General features: G+C 40.2%; 1 non-coding gene across 1 annotated transcript; it reads left to right on the top strand.

The window, feature by feature from the left end:
- Window positions 1-16,473: 16,473 nt before the first annotated feature.
- Window positions 16,474-16,581, top strand: LOC130977427 (small nucleolar RNA R71). Its single transcript, XR_009085117.1, has one exon. It is a non-coding gene; the product is annotated as a small nucleolar RNA R71 (small nucleolar RNA).
- The last annotated feature ends 386 nt before the right edge of the window (window positions 16,582-16,967 follow it).

The raw sequence follows: 16,967 nt of genomic DNA on the forward strand, positions 1-16,967 counted from the left end.
GGTTAGAGGAGGCTAAATCACTAAGAGATTAGGGTTTTGTCATTCATAGTTTTCCATGGAATGAATCATGCATTGTTAAAATAGTTGGTAAGAATTTTTAATCCGAAAAAGTAAACAACCCCAAAACCTTAACTATTTTCTCTCACTGTTTTCACACCAAACCTTTTCTGAAGAATAACTACACCATCAAATAACCTTTTCTGTTTGCCTAACTAAGTCAATTAGATAACCATTGTTGCTCAGTCCGATAATCCTCAAGGGATCGACCCTCACTCACCTGAGTTATTACTTGGATGACCCAGTGGACTTGCCCGTTAAGCTGTTGGAATTCTAAATCCTGCACCATGTTCCCTCACTCATTAGATTCTTGTTGCACTTTGGTTCATGTGCTGGTGAAGTCAAGAAGATTTGATGAGGCCTTGTTTCTTCTGAAAAACTTGATTTCTGAAGAGGGCACTCTAGCATTGGTGTTGTTGGAAGTATTGATATAGAGTTACTGGTGCACGGAATTGTGATCACACTTTTCACAATTCCGGTACAACTAACCAGCAAGTGCACTGGGTCGTCCAAGTAATAAAACCTTACGCGAGTAAGGGTTGATCCCCCGGAGATTGCCAGCTTGAAGCAAGCTATGGTCATCCTGTAAATTTTAGTCAGGAGAATTCAATTAATTATGAATTTTGATAATTGAAAGATAAATAAAACGTAAATTAAAATAAAGATACTTATGTAATTCATTGGTGGGAATTTTAGATAAGCGTTTGGAGATGTTTTGTTGCTTCTGAACCTCTGCTTTCCTATTGTCTTCATCCAATCATGCGTGCTCCCTTCCATGGAAAGCTGTATGTTGGTGGATCACCATTGTCAATGGCTACCATCCGTCCTCTCAGTGAAAATGGTCCAGCTACAGTTTCTGTACGGCTAATCAACTGTCGGATTTCTCGTCTCGGATGAAAAATACCAGGCACAGCTACCGCACGGCTAATCATCTGTTGGTTTCCACTTGTGTCAGAATAGGATCTCTCTATTCTTTTGCACACTGTCAATGCGCCCAACATTCATGAGTTTGAAGCTCGTCACAGTCATCCCGTCCCAGATCCTACTCGGAATACCACAGACAAGGTTTAGACTTTCCAGATCTCGGGAATGCTGCCAATTGGTTCTAGCTTCTACCACGAAGGTTCTAATCTCAAGGATTCGAATGCTCTGTTGTCCGGAGAGACAAGTCAAATCCGTGGATCAGAGACCCAAGAGATTATTGATGAGCGGATAATTTATACACTTTTTGGCATTGTTTTTATATAGTTTTTAATATGATTTAGTTAGTTTTTAGTATATTTTTAGTAGTTTTTAAGCAAAATTCACATTTCTAGACTTTACTATGAGTTTGTGTATTTTTCTGTGATTTCAGGTATTTTCTGGCTGAAATTGAGGGACATGAGCAAAAATCTGATTCAGAGGCTGACAAAGGACTGCAGATGCTGTTGGATTCTGACCTTCCTGCACTCGAAGTAAATTATTTTGAGATACAAAACTCCAAATGGCGCGCTCTCAAATGCGTTCGAAAGTAGATATCCAGGGCTTTTCAACAATATATAATAGTCCATACTTTGCTTGAGTTTTGACGACGTAAAATGGCGTCAAAACACCAGCTCTCTGCCCTTTTCTAGCGTCAAAACGCCAGAACTGGCATAAAAGTTGGAGTTAAACGCCCAAACTGGCATAAAAGCTGGCATTTAACTCCAAGAATAGCCTATGCACGTGAAAGCTCCAATGCTCAGCTCAAGCACACACCAAGTGGGCCCCAGAAGTGGATTTCTACACTACCTATCTTAGTTTACTCATTTTTTGTAAACCTAGGTTACTAGTTAAGTATAAAAACTACTTTTAGAGATTTATTTTGTATCTCATGACATTTTCATGTTTTACATTGTATCTCTACGGCATGAGTCTCTAAACTCCATTGTTGGGGGTGAGAAGCTCTGCTGTGTCTCAATGGATTAATGCAATTACCACTGTTTTCTATTCAATCACGCTTGTTTCCATTCTAAGATATTCATTCGCACTTAAACATGATGAATGTGATGATCCGTGACACTCATCACCATTCTCAACTTATGAATGTGTGCTTGACAACCACCTCCTTTCTATCTCAAATTGAATGTGTATCTCTTGGGTTCCTGATTCACGAATTTGAGTACCTCTCCTGACAACAGAGTGTTCGAATTCGTGCATCCAGAGTCTTCGTGGTATAAGCTAGGATTATTGGCGGCCATTCCTGAGATCCAGAAAGTCTAAACCTTGTCTGTGGTATTCCGAGTAGGATCTGGGAAGGGATGAATGTGACAAGCTTCAAACTCGCGAGTGTTGGGCGTAGTGACAGATGCAAAAGGATCACTGGATTCTATTCTAACATGATCGAGAACAGACAGATGATTAGCCGTGCGGTGATAGCGCATTTGGACCATTTTTACTGAGAGGATGGGAAGTAGCCATTGACAACGGTGACACCCTACACACAGCTTGCGATGGAAGGAGCTTTGCTTGCGTGAAGAAGAAGATAGTAGGAAAGCAGAGATTCAGATGACAGAGGATCTCCAAAACTCCAACCTATTCTCCATTATTGAACCACAAGTACCTTTTATTTCATGCTCTTCTATTATATTGCAAACAAGCCCTTTTCATTATTAATCTCCTGACTAAGAGTTACAAGGTAACCATAGCTTGCTTCAAGCCGACAATCTCCGTGGGATCGACCCTTACTCACGTAAGGTATTACTTGGACGACCCAATGCACTTGCTGGTTTGTTGTGCGGAATTGCAAGTGTGATTGCAATTTTGTGCACCAAGTTTTTGGTGCCGTTGCCGGGGATTGTTCGAGTTTGAACAACTGACGGTTCATCTTGTTGCTTAGATTAGGAAAATTTTGTCTTTTGGGTCAGAGTCTTTTATTTTCTTTTCAAAATTTTTCAAAAATTTATTATTTTTCTTTTAGATTTTTCTGTTTGAGTCTAGTTGCATGTTTTAAGTTTGGTGTTTTCTTGTTAGCTTTTATTTAATTTTTAAAAATTTATTTTTAGTTTTCTAAAAATTTTAAGTTTGGTGTTCTTTTTATGTTCTTGAGTCCTTCTTGTGTTTTGATGTTAAAATTTTTAAGTTTAGTGTTCCTTGGTGTTTTTCCTCCAGATTTTCGAAAATTTTGCATTAAATTAGTCATCAATTTTAAAAATAAAATCTTTTTAAATTGTTCTTCAATCATATCTTTTCAATCATATCTTTCTTTTCAAAACTTCCTAACCACTTTCTCTTCATTTTTTTTCGAAAATCCTCATAAAAATTTTTCAAATTTTTTTTACTTTATTTTTTTTAGTTTCTAATTTTTATTATTATTATTATTTCGAAAAAATACATATTTATAAATATAATAAAATAAATAAAATAAATCTACATCATCTCCCTTTCTCCATCATGGAACTAAGTGGAAATGAACAGTCCAAAAGAACTCTGGGGTGATATGCTAACCCCGCTACTGCTTCATATGGGAGTAGTATCTGTATACCCTCCATCGGAGTTAGTAGTTTTGAGTTGAATCCTCAGCTCATTATCATGGTGCAGCAAAATTGCCAGTATTTCGCTCTTCCACAGGAAGAACCTAATGAGTTTCTGGCACAGTTCTTACAAATTGCTGACACAGTACATGATAAGGAAGTAGACCAAGATGTCTACAAATTATTACTGTTTCCATTTACTGTAAAAGTCCAAGCTAAGAGGTGGTTAAATAACCAACCTAAGGCCAGCATAAGAACATGGAAACAGCTGTCAAAAAAATTTCTGAATCAATATTTCCCTCCCAAGAGGATGACACAGCTAAGGCTAGCCATCCAAGGCTTTAAACAAGAGGATAATGAATCCTTTTACAATGCATGGGAGAGGTACAGAGAGATGCTGAGGAAATGCCCCTCTGAAATGTTTTCAGAATGGTGCAGTTAGACATCTTCTACTATGGGCTTACAGAAAAAGCTCAGATATCTCTAGACCACTCAGCTGGGGGATCTATACACATGAGAAAGACAATTGAAGAGGCTCAAGAGCTTATAAATACTGTTGCTAGAAATCAGCATCTGTACTTGAGCAATGAGTCCTCCATGAAGGAAGAGGCTAAAGCAGTATCTACTGACCTTAGTCCTCCAGAAAAAGTTGCTGAACTCAACCAGCAATTACTTACTCTGACAAAATAGTTAGCAGAATTTAAAGAAATGTTTCAAGATACTCAGGATGCTAATAAGAATATGGAAGCACAATTTGACCAGACAAGACAACAGTTATCTAAACAAATAACAGAAGAATGTCAAGCTGTTCAATTAAGGAGTGGAAAAACATTAAATACATCAACTCAAAGCAGAAGAAGCCAAGGAAAGAACAGCTGACAGAAGATGAACAGAATGCTACCCAAAATCCCTCTGAGGACAGTAAGAGCCCAGAGAGGAATGACTCTGGCGTCTAAATGCCAGAAAAGGGTGACAAACTGGCATCAAACACCCAGTGGACGCCTAGTTCTGGCGTTCAAACGCTAGAAAAGGGTGAAAAGTTGGCGTCAAACGCCAATTCCAGGTTCAATTCTGGTGTTCAAACGCCAAAATAGGGTAGTAATCTGGCGTTAAACACCAATCCAGCGCTCAATCCTGGCATTCAAATGCCAGTAAGGGATCAAACACCCGCAAGTGCTGATAATAACTCCCTCAAGAAGGCGTCTCAGCCTGCTTCTGTAGGAAATAAACCTGCAGCAACCAAGGTTGAAGAATATAAAGTCAAAATACCTTATCTTCAGAAACTCCGCCAAGCGAAACAGGATAAGCAATTTGCCTGCTTTGCAGGCTACCTCAGAACTCTTGAAATAAAGATTCCGTTTGTAGAAGCACTTGAGCAAATACCTCCCTATGCTAAGTTCATGAAAGAGATCTTAAGCCATAAGAATGGTTGAAGAGAAACTGAAAAAGTTTTTCTCACTGAAGAATGCAGTGCAGTCATTCTAAAAAGCTTACCAGAAAAGCTTAAGGACTCCGAAAGTTTTATGATACCATGCACATTAGAAGGAATTTGTACCAAGATAGCACTATGTGATCTTGGGGCGAGTATCAACCTAATCCCTGCATCCACTATCAGAAAGCTTGGTTTGACAGAAGAGATCAAACCAACCCAGATCTGTCTTCAACTTGCCGATGGCTCCGTTAAATACCCATCAGGCATAATTGAAGACATGATTGTCAAGGTTGGGCCATTTGCCTTTCCCACTGACTTTGTAGTGTTGGAAATGGAGGAGCACAAGAGTGCAACTCTCATTCTAGGAAGACCTTTCCTAGCAACTCGACGCACTCTCATTGATGTCCAAAAGGGGGAAGTGACCCTGAGAGTCAATGAGGATGAGTTTAAGTTTAATGCTGTCAAAGCTATGCAGTATCCAGACACACCAAAAGACTGAATGAAGGTTGATCTTATTGACTCTCTGGTAGAAGAAGTCAATATGACTGAGAGTCTCGAATCAGAGCTAGAGAACATATTTAAAGATGTTCAGCTTGATCTGGAGGAGCCAGAGGAAACAGATGAACCTCTGAAAATCCCTCAATTAGAGGAAAAGCACCCCAAACCCGAGCTCAAACCACTACCACCATCCCTGAGATATGCATTTCTAGGAGAAGACAACACTTTTCCTGTGATCATAAGCTCTACCTTAAAGCCACAGGAAGAGGAAGCACTGATTCAAGTTCTAAGGACAGACAAGACAGCTCTTGGGTGGTCCATAAGTGATCTTAAGGGCATTAGCCCAGCTAGATGCATGCACAAGATTCTCTTGGAGGATAATGCCAAGCCAGTGGTACAACCACAAAGGCAGCTGAATCCAGCCATGAAGGAAGTGGTGCAGAAAGAGGTCACTAAACTACTAGAGGCTGGGATTATTTATCCTATTTCTGATAGCCCCTGGGTGAGCCCTATCCAAGTCGTCCCCAAGAAGGGAGGAATGACAGTAGTGCATAATGAAAAGAATAAACTGGTTCCTACAAGAACAGTTACAGGGTGGCGCATGTGTATTGACTACAAAAGACTCAATACAGCCACCAGAAAGGATCATTTTCCTTTACCATTCATAGACCAGATGCTAGAAAGACTAGCAGGTCATGACTATTACTGCTTTTTGGATGACTATTCAGGATACAACCAAATTACAGTAGATCCCTGATGTGCGGAAAACGATCCGACACAAAACTCACCGGCAAGTGCACCGGGTCGCATCAAGTAATAATAACTCACGGGAGTGAGGTCGATCCCATAGGGATTGAAGGATTGAGCAATTTTAGTTTAGTGGTTGATTTAGTCAAGCGAATCAAGATTTGGTTGAGTGATTTGTGATTTGCAGAATTTAAATTGCAGTAAAATTAAAGGGGAAGGGTGAATTTGCAGGAAATTAAAGAGAACTGAAATTTAAAGTGCTGAATCTTAAAGTGCAAGAAATTAAATGGCAGAAACTTAGAACGCAAGAAATGTAAATTGCAGAATCTTAAAGTGCAAGAAATGTAAATAGCTTGAATTGTAAAGGGAATTGGGAATTGGATTTGCAGAAATTAAACAAGGAAAAGTAAATTGCAACAAACAGAGAAATAGAAGATGACTTGGATTGAATCGGATCTTAAAATAGAAATGTAAATGAGATTGAAAAGCATTAAACAGGGAATGTAAAATTGGAATTCAGATCTCAGGACCCAAGAGACTAGATAACCTAGTCTAGATCTTGATGCCTTCCTAGATCCAACAAAAACAATTGCAAAGGAAATGAGGAATTGTAAATTGCAAAGAAAGTAGAAGAAGAAGCAATTAACAAAAACGAAAATTCAATTATGCAGTAAAATGAAACAGAGAGATCTTAGGATGAGATTGAAACAGAATTCCTTCAATTCTCCAACCCAAGATCCAAGACAATTGTAATTGAAATTGAAAGCAAGAAAACTGAGAGGAAGAGAATTCAATTCTCCTTCCCCGAGACTTAGAAATTAAAATTCACTCAACACCAAAAGCTCTCCGAAAACTCTCAATGAAAACTAAAGGGAAAGCTCTCTCAAAAACTTAAATCCTAAGCTATTTATACACTTTCTTCAAATGGTCTTCAAGCCTTGAATTGGGCCTTTGCTCTTGATGGAATTGGGTTGATAGAGGCCTTGGTTGATTGATCTTGGAGTTGGGGAGAGAACCAAAGTGAACCGGGTTTGGAATCATGAAAGCTTGAGTAAAAGTTTGAGTAAAAGTTTGAGGCAAACTTTTACTCAAACTTTTCACATCAGCCACCCTTTCTTTGCTGCTACCAACGTTTGGCCCAAAGTTTGGGGTCAAACTTTTGCTCAAACGTTGGCTCCCCCTTGCACACTCATGGCGCCAACGTTTGCCAAAAAGTTTGAGGCAAACGTTGGCGCAAACTTTTGCTCTCCAGGGTGTGTTGTTCATGGCGCCAACGTTTGCCAAAAAGTTTGAGGCAAACGTTGGCGCAAACTTTTGCTCTCCAGGGTGTTGATTTGTGATGCCAACGTTTGCCAAAAAGTTTGAGGCAAACGTTGGCTCAAGTTTTTCTCCCAAAAGTTTGCGCAAAAGTTTGAGGCAAACTTTTGGTCAAGCTTTTTGCTCCCTGGTTCATTTTCACTTATTCCAAAAGTTTGAGCTAAAGTTTGAGGCAAACTTTTGCTCAAACTTTTTGTTCTCTCTTCCTCCTAGCCATTCCTTCTTGCTTCAACCTTTCTCCAAGCTTTCTTCACCTATCATTAATCAACCAAACACATCAAAGCTATGCTCAAAATCATGGGATTGTCATTCTTTCATAATATGTGACAATTATAGCATAAAACCTCATGAAATTGCATTAATTCATCTATGGTTGATTAAATCAAAGGAAACATAAAAATCTACCCAATTGGCTTGCTTATGGCTTAAGAAAGTGCATAATTCAATTGAAAACAAAAGAAAAAGGCTAGTAAAACTAGGCTAAGATGACTTGTCATCAATCCCCAAGATCAAGAGAAAACAGCATTCACATGTCCATCTGGGGTATTTGCCTACAGAAGGATGCCATTTGGTCTGTGTAATGCACCTGCAACCTTTCAGAGATGCATGCTCTCTATTTTCTCTAATATGGTGGAAAAATTTCTGGAAGTCTTCATGGATGACTTCTCAGTATATGGAGACTTATTCAGCTCCTGTCTTGATCATCTAACACTTGTTCTGAAAAAGTGCCAAGAGACCAACCTGGTTTTAAACTGGGAGAAATGTCACTTTATGGTGACTGAAGGAATTGTCCTTGGACATAAAATTTCAAATAAGGGAATAGAGATGGATCAAGCTAAGGTAGAGGTAATTGAAAAATTACCACTACCTGCCAATGTTAAGGCAATTTGAAGCTTTTTGGGGCATGCGGGATTCTATAGGATGTTTATAAAGGATTTTTCAAAAATTGCAAAACCTCTAAGTAATCTGCTAGCTGCTGACACGCCATTTTTATTTGACACAGAGTGTCTGCAGGCATTTGAGACTTTGAAAGCTAAGCTGGTTATAGCACCAGTCATTTCTGCACCAAATTGGACATTACCATTTGAACTGATGTGTGATGCCAGTGACCATGCCATCGGTGCAATATTGGGACAGAGGCATGACAAACCTATGCATGTCATCTACTATGCTAGCCGTGTTCTAAATAATGAACAGAAGAACTATACAACCACAGAAAAGGAATTGCTTGCAGTGGTTTATGCCATTGACAAGTTCAGATCCTACTTAGTAGAATCAAAGGTGATTGTGTACACTGACCATGCTGCTCTTAAATATCTACTCACTAAGCAGGATTCAAAACCCAGGCTCATAAGGTGGGTGTTACTTCTGCAAGAGTTTGATATAGAAATAAGAGACAGAAAAGGGACAGAAAACCAAGTGGCAGATCACCTGTCCCGGATAGAACCAGTAGAAGGGGCGTCCCTCCCCATCACTGAGATCTCTGAAACCTTTCTGGATGAGCAACTCTTTGCCATGCAGGAAGTACCATGGTTTGCAGACATTGCAAACTATAAGGCTGCAAGGTTCATACCCAAGGAGTACAGCAGACAGCAAACGAAAAAATTAATTTCTGATGCAAAGTACTACTTGTGGGATGAACGATATCTCTTTAAGAGATGCGTAGACGGAATAATCTGTAGATGTGTGCCTAGAGAAGAAGCGCAGAGGATCCTTTGGCACTGCCATGGATCACAATATGGAGGACATTTTGAAAGTGAGCGAACAACCACAAAAGTCCTCCAATGCGGCTTCTACTGGTCTACTCTCTATAAAGACTCCCGAGAGTTTGTACGAAACTGTGACAGTTGCCAGAGAGCTGGTAATCTGCCTCATGGTTACGCGATACCTCAGCAAGGGATCTTAGAGATTGAATTGTTTGACGTATGGGCTATTGACTTCATGGGGCCTTTCCCACATTCATACTCAAACAGTTATATTCTGGTAACAGTAGACTATGTATCTAAATGGGTAGAGGCAATTGCAACACCCACTAGTGATACTAAAACAGTGCTAAAGTTCCTCCAGAAACACATCTTCAGTATATTTGGTGTCCCCAGAGCAATAATCAGTGATGGAGGCACTTATTTCTGTAATAAACAGCTTTACTCTGCTATAGTCCGATATGGAATTAGCCACAAGGTAGCAACTCCATATCATCCACAGATAAATGGGCAAGCTGAGGTCTCTAATCGAGAAATAAAAAGAATCCTGGAACAGACCGTAATGGCCCGTAGAAAGGATTGGGCAAAAAGCTTGGATGATGCTCTGTGGGCATACAGAACAACATTCAAGACTTCTATAGGAACTTCTCCAAACCAACTTGTGTATGGCAAAGCCTGTCATCTGCCCGTGGAACTGGAACACAAAGCCTACTGGGCAACCAGATTCCTAAACCTTGATGCTAAATTAGATGGAGAGAAAAGATTGCTCCAGTTGAATGAGCTAGAAGAGTTCAGACTCAATGCTTTCGAAAATGCAAAAATTTACAAGGAGAAAGCTAAAAAGTGTGGCATGACAAGAAATGGTCATCCAGAGTGTTTGAACCGGGACAAAAAGTCCTATTATTTAACTCTAGACTCAGACTATTCCCTGGGAAATTAAAATCCCGGTGGAGGGGACCATATGTGATTACAGGTGTGTCACTGGTGCACGAAATTGTGATCTCTACTTTTTTATAACTCAAACAATCCCCGGTAATGGCTCCAAAAACTTGGTGCTCAATACCATGGTCTAAACATAATTTCACAACTTCACACAACTAACCAGCAAGTGCACTAGGTCGTCCAAGTAATAAACCTTACGCGAGTAAGGTTCGATCCCACGGAGATTGTTGGTATGAAGCAAGCTATGGTCATCTTGTAAATCTCAGTCAGGCAGATTCAAATGGTTATGGATGATTTATGAATAAAGCATAAAATAAAGATAGAGATACTTATGTAATTCATTGGTGAGAATTTCAGATAAGCGTATGGAGATACTTTGTCCCTTCCGTCTCTCTGCTTTCCTACTGTCTTCATCCAATCCTTCTTACTCCTTTCCATGGCAAGCTGTATGTTGGGCATCACCGTTGTCAGTGGCTACAGTCCCGTCCTCTCAGTGAAAATGTTCAACGCGCTTTGTCACAGCACGGCTAATCATCTGTCGGTTCTCAATTAGGTTGGAATAGAATCCAGTGATTCTTTTGCGTCTGTTACTAACGCCCAGCCTTCAGGAGTTTGAAGCTCGTCATGGTCATTCAATCCTTGAATCCTACTCAGAATACCACAGACAAGGTTTAGACCTTCCGGATTCTCTTGAATGCCGCCATCAATTCTAGCTTATACCACGAAGATTCTGATTAAGGAATCCAAGAGATAAACATTCAAGCCTTGTTTGCTTGTAGAACGGAAGTGGTTGTCAGGCACGCGTTCATAAGTGAGAATGATGATGAGCGTCACATAATCATCACATTCATCATGTTCTTGGGTGCGAATGAATATCTTAGATCAAGAATAAGCTGAATTGAATAGAAGAACAATAGTAATCGCATTAATACTCGAGGTACAGCAGAGCTCCACACCTTAATCTATGGTGTGTAGAAACTCCACCGTTGAAAATACATAAGAACAAGGTCTAGGCATGGCTGAATGGCCAGCCCCATGATCTAAGATAGCATAAGACTACTCAAAGATAGCTACCAAGATGATCTAAGAACTAGACATCCAAAGATGATCCTAAGATCGAAAATGATCAAAAGATGTCAAATACAATAGCAAAAGGTCCTATTTGTAGAGAACTAGTAGCTTAGGGTTTACAGAAATGAGTAAATTACATAAAAATCCACTTCCGGGCCCACTTGATGTGTGCTTTGGCTGAGCATTGAAGCTTCTATGTGTAGAGACTTTTCTTGGAGTTAAACGCCAGCTTTGGTGCCAGTTTGGGCGTTTAACTCCCATTCTTGTGCCAGTTCCAGCGTTTAACGCCGGGCAGTTTTGAGCTGATTTGGAACGCCGGTTTGGGCCATCAAATCTCGGGCAAAGTATGGACTATTATACATTGCTGGAAAGCCCAGGATGTCTACTTTCCGACGCAATTGAGATCGCGCCAATTGGGTTTCTGTAGCTCCAGAAGATCCACTTCGAGTGAAAGGGAGTTTAGAATCCAACAGCATCTGCAGTCCTTTTCAGCCTCTGAATCAGATTTTTGCTCAGGTCCCTAAATTTCAGCCAGAAAATACCTGAAATCACAAAAAAACACACAAACTCATAGCAAAGCCTAGAAAAGTGAATTTTAACTAAAAACTAATAAAAATATAATAAAAACTAACTAAAACATACTAAAAACATACTAAAAACAATGCCAAAAAGCGTATAAATTATCCGCTCATCACAAAACCAAACTTAAATTGTTGCTTGTCCCCAAGCAACAGAAAATCAAATAAGATAAAAAGAAGAGAATATGCAATGAATTCCAAAAACATCTATGAAGATCAGTATTAATTAGATGAGCAGGGCTTTTAGCTTTTTGCCTCTGAATAGTTTTGGCATCTCACTTTATCCTTTGAAATTTAGAATGATTGGCTTCTATAGGAACTCAGAATCCAGATAATGTTATTGATTCTCCTAGTTAAGTTTGATGATTCTTGAACACAGCTACTTTATGAGTCTTGGCCGTGGCCCAAAGCACTCTGTCTTCCAGTATTACCACCGGATACAAACATGCCACAGACACATAATTGGGTGAACCTTTTTAGATTGTGACTCAGCTTTGCTAGAGTCCCCAATTAGAGGTGTCCAGGGTTCTTAAGCACACTCTTTTTGCCTTGGATCACAACTTTATTTTATTTTATTTTTTTATTTTTTTCCCTTTTTTTTTCGTTTTTCTCTCTTTTTTTTGTATTCACTGCTTTTTCTTGCTTCAAGAATCATTTTTATGATTTTTCAGATCCTCAGTAACATGTCTCCTTTTTCATCATTCTTTCAAGAGCCAACATTCATGAACAACAAGTTCAAAAGACATATGCACTGTTCAAGCATACATTCAGAAATCAAAAGTATTGCCACCACATCAAAATAATTAATCTGTTATAAAATTCAAAATTCATGCAATTCTTATCTTTTTCAATTAAGAACATTTTTCATTCAAGAAAGGTGATGGATTCATAGGACATTCATAACTTTAAGGCATAGACACTAAGACACTAATGATCATAAGACCCAAACATAGATAAATATAAGCATGAAAATTCGAAAGACAGGAAAATAGAGAACAAGGAAATTAAAGAACGGGTCCACCTTAGTGATGGCGGCTTGTTCTTCCTCTTGAAGATCTTATGGAATGTTTGAGCTCCTCAATGTCTCTTCCTTGCCTTTGTTGCTCCTCTCTCATGATTCTTTGATCTTCTCTAATTTCATGGAGGAGGATGGAATATTTTTGGTGCTCCACCCTTAGTTGTCCCATGTTGGAACTTAATTCTCCTAAGGAGGTGTTGATTTGCTCCCAATAGTTTTGTGGAGGAAAGTGCATCCCTTGAAGCATCTCAGGGATTTCATGATGAGTGGGATCTCTTGTTTGCTCCATCCTTTTCTTAGTGATGGGCTTATCCTCATCAATGAGGATGTCTCCCTCTATGTCAATTCCAACTGAATAACAGAGGTGACAAATGAGATGAGGAAAGGCTAACCTTGCCAAGGTAGAGGACTTGTCTGCCACCTTATAAAGTTCTTGGGCTATAACCTCATGAACTTCTACTTCCTCTCCAATCATGATGCTATGAATCATGATGGCCCGGTCTATAGTAACTTCGGACCGGTTGCTAGTGGGAATGATTGAGCATTGGATAAACTCCAACCATCCCCTAGCCACGGGCTTGAGGTCATGCCTTCTCAGTTGAACCGGCTTCCCTCTTGAATCTCTCTTCCATTGAGCGCCCTCTTCACAAATGTCCATGAGGACTTGGTCCAACCTTTGATCAAAGTTGACCCTTCTAGTGTAAGGGTGTTCATCTCCTTGCATCATGGGCAAGTTGAATGCCAACCTTACATTTTCCGGACTAAAATCTAAGTATTTCCCCCAAACCATTGTAAGCCAATTCTTTGGGTCCGGGTTCACACTTTTATCATGGTTCTTGGTGATCCATGCATTGGCATAGAACTCTTGAACCATTAAGATTCTGACTTGTTGAATGGGGTTGGTAAGAACTTCCCAACCTCTTCTTTGGATCTCATGTCGGATCTCCGGATATTCACTCTTTTTGAGTTTGAAAGGGACCTCGGCGATCACCTTCTTCATGGCCACAACTTCATAGAAGTGGTCTTGATGCACCCTTGAGATGAATCTCTCCATCTCCCATGACTCGGAGGTGGAAGCTTTTGCCTTCCCTTTTCTCTTTCTAGAGGTTTCTCCGGTCTTAGATGCCATAAATGGTTATGGAAAAACAAAAAGCAATGCTTTTACCACACCAAACTTAGAAGGTTTGCTCGTCCTCGAGCAAAAGAAGAAAGAAGAGAGTAAAAGAAGAAGAAATGAAGGAGATGGAGGTGGCTGTGTGGTTTGGCCAAAGGGAGAGAAGTAGTGTTTAGGAGGGAAAGTGGTTTGAATTTGAATGGTGAGGTAGGTGGGGTTTTATGAAGGATGGATGTGAGTGGTGAAGAGAATAGTGGGATTTGATAGGTGAGGGGTTTTTGGGGAAGAGGTGTTGAGGTGATTGGTGAATGGGTGAAGAAAAGAGAGAGTGGTGGGGTAGGTGGGGATCCTGTGGGGTCCACAGATCCTGAGGTGTCAAGGAAAATTCATCCCTGCACCAAGTGGAGAGCAAAAATGCTCTTTATGCCAATTCTGGCATTAAACGCTGGGCTGATGCCCATTTTTGGCATTTAACACCAGCTTCTTGCCCTTTTCTGGCGTTTAACGCCAGCCTGGTGCCCCTTTCTGGCGTTAAACGCTAGAATGGTGCCAGACTGGGCGTTAAACGCCCATTTGCTGCCCTTACTGGCGTTTAAACGCCAGCAAGGTTTTCTTCCAGGGTGTGCTATTTTTCTTTCAGTTTTTTATTCTGTTTTTGCTTTTTTAATTGATTTTGTGACTTCCCATGATCATCGACCTACAGAAAACATAAAATAACAAAGGAAAATAGATTAATATAACATTGGGTTGCCTCCCAACAAGCGCTTTTTTAATGTCAGTAGCTTGACAGTGGGCTCTCATGGAGCCTCGCAGATACTCAGAGCAATGTTAGAACCTCCCAACACCAAACTTAGAGTTTGAATGTGGGGGTTCAACACCAAACTTAGAGTTTGGTTGTGGCCTCCCAACACCAAACCCCACAACCAAACTTAGAATTTGACTGTGGGGGCTCTGCTTGACTCTGTTTTGAGAGAAGCTCTTCCTGCTTCCTCTCCATTGTTACAGAGGGATATCCTTGAGACTTAAACACAAAGGATTCTTCATTCACTTGAATGATCAGTTCACCTCTGTCAACATCAATCACAGCCTTTGTTGTGGCTAGAAAAGGTCTGCCAAGGATGATGGATTCATCCATGCACTTTCTAGTCTCTAGCACTATGAAATCAGCAGGGATGTAATGGTCTTCAATTTTTACTAGAACATCCTCTACAAGTCTATAAGCTTGTTTTCTTGAATTGTCTGCCATCTCTAGTGAGATTCTTGCAGCTTACACCTCAAAGATCCCTAGCTTCTCCATTACAGAGAAAGGCATGAGGTTTATACTTGACCCTAGGTCACACAGAGCCTTCTCAAAGGTCATGGTGCCTATGGTACAAAGTATTGAAAACTTCCCAGGATCCTGTCTCTTTTGAGGTAATCTCTGCCCAGTCAAGTCATTCAGTTCTTTGGTGAGCAAAGGAGGTTCGTTCTCCCAAGTCTCATTACCAAATAACTTGTCATTTAACTTCATGATTGCTCCAAGGTATTTAGCAACTTACTCTTCAGTGTATTCGTCCTCTTCAGAGGAAGAATACTCATCAGAGCTCATGAATGGCAGAAGTAAATCCAATGGAATCTCTATTGTCTCAGTGTGAGCCTCAGATTCCCATGGTTCCTCATTAGGGGACTCATTGGAGGCTAGTGGACGTCCATTGAGGTCTTCCTCAGTGGCGATCACTGCCTCTTTCTCCTCTCCAATTTCGGCCATGTTGATGACCTTGCACTCTCCCTTTGGATTCTCTTTTGTATTGCTTGGAAGAGTACTGGAGGGAGTTCAGTAATTTTCTTGCTCAGCTGTCCCACTTGTGCCTCCAAGTTTCTAATGGAGGACCTTGTTTCAGTCATGAAACTTTGAGTGGTTTTGATTAGATCAGAGACCATGGTTGCTAAGTCAGAGTGGCTCTGCTTAGAATTCTCTGTCTGTTGCTGAGAAGATGATGGAAAAGGCTTGCCCTTGCTAAACCTGTTTCTTCCACCATTATTGTTGTTGAAACCTTATTGAGGTCTCTGTTGATCCTTCCATGAGAGATTTGGATGATTTCTCCATGAAGGATTATAGGTGTTTCCATAGGGTTCTCCTATGTAATTCACCTCTTCCATTGAAGGATTCTCAGGATCATAAGCTTCTTCTTCAGATGAAGCGTTCTTAGTACTGCCTAGTGTAGCTTGCATTCCAGACAGACTTTGAGAAATTATATTGACTTGCTGAGTCAATATTTTGTTCAGAGCCAATATGGCATTCAGAGTATCAATCTCAAGAACTCCTTTCTTCTGATTCGTCCCATTGTTCACAGGATTCCTTTCAGAAGTGTACATGAATTGGTTATTTGCAACCATTTCAATGAGTTCTTGAGCTTTTACAGGCGTCTTCTTCAGATGAAGAGATTCTCTAGCAGAGCTATCCAATGACATCTTGGACAGTTCAGACAGACCATCATAGAAGATTCCTATGATGCTCCATTCAGAAAGCATGTCAGAAGGACACTTTCTGATCAATTATTTGTATCTTTCCCAAGCTTCATAGAGGGATTCACCTTCCTTCTGTCTGAAGGTTTGGACTTCCACTCTAAGCTTACTCAATTTTTGAGGTGGAAAGAACTTTGCTAAGAAGGCATTGACTAGCTTTTTCCAAGAGTTCAGGCTTTCTTTAGGTTGTGAGTCCAACCATATCCTAGCTATGTCTCTTATAGCAAAAGGGAATAGCATAAGTCTATAGACCTCAGGGTCAACCCCATTAGTCTTGACAGTGTCACAGATTTGCAAGAATTCAGCTAAAAACTGATGAGGAACTTCCAATGGAAGTCCATGGAACTTGCAATTTTGTTGCATTAGAGAAACTAATTGAGGCTTAAGCTCAAAGTTGTTTGCTCCAATGGCAGGGATAGAGATGCTTCTCCCATAGAAGTTGGGATTAGCTGCAGTAAAGTCACCCAGCACCTTCCTTGCATTGTTGGCATTAT

The sequence above is a fragment of the Arachis stenosperma genome, chromosome 4, assembly GCF_014773155.1.
Source record: "Arachis stenosperma cultivar V10309 chromosome 4, arast.V10309.gnm1.PFL2, whole genome shotgun sequence".
In the NCBI taxonomy this organism is placed as follows: Eukaryota; Viridiplantae; Streptophyta; class Magnoliopsida; order Fabales; family Fabaceae; genus Arachis; species Arachis stenosperma.